The 370-nt window shown below is 40.0% G+C and overlaps 1 long non-coding RNA gene across 1 annotated transcript; it reads left to right on the top strand.

Moving 5' to 3' along the window:
- On the top strand, positions 1-370 carry LOC107682061 (uncharacterized). The gene is made up of 3 exons (XR_001633343.1): positions 1-76; positions 197-255; positions 351-370. It is a non-coding gene; the product is annotated as an uncharacterized LOC107682061 (long non-coding RNA).

Below are 370 nucleotides of genomic sequence, written 5' to 3' on the forward strand. Positions count from 1 at the left end.
TCCCTTCCAGTCTGACCTGTTTGCCAAAAGAGCTTATCGGGAGCTCAGGCTACTCAAACACATGAAACATGATAATGTAAGACACCTAAAATTGACACTCAATAATGAGAGTTTCTCATGTGCCCTGTCATAAATGAACAGATTTGCAGGCTTCATGCTGTGCTGTATTTAAAAATCACTGGTTGAACCCTTACAGGTTATTGGACTCCTGGATGTTTTCACTGCAGACCTTTCTCTAGACAGATTCCATGACTTGTGAGTATTTTACAAGTGCTTTGACTGTGATTGTTTTTGATATAGTGATTTTTGGATGCATGCTCATCATCTGATTCTCCCTGTCTTTTGCACAGTTACTTGGTCATGCCTTTCA

The sequence above is a fragment of the Sinocyclocheilus anshuiensis genome, unplaced genomic scaffold, assembly GCF_001515605.1.
Source record: "Sinocyclocheilus anshuiensis isolate Anshui unplaced genomic scaffold, SAMN03320099.WGS_v1.1 C31448255, whole genome shotgun sequence".
Taxonomy (NCBI): domain Eukaryota; kingdom Metazoa; phylum Chordata; class Actinopteri; order Cypriniformes; family Cyprinidae; genus Sinocyclocheilus; species Sinocyclocheilus anshuiensis.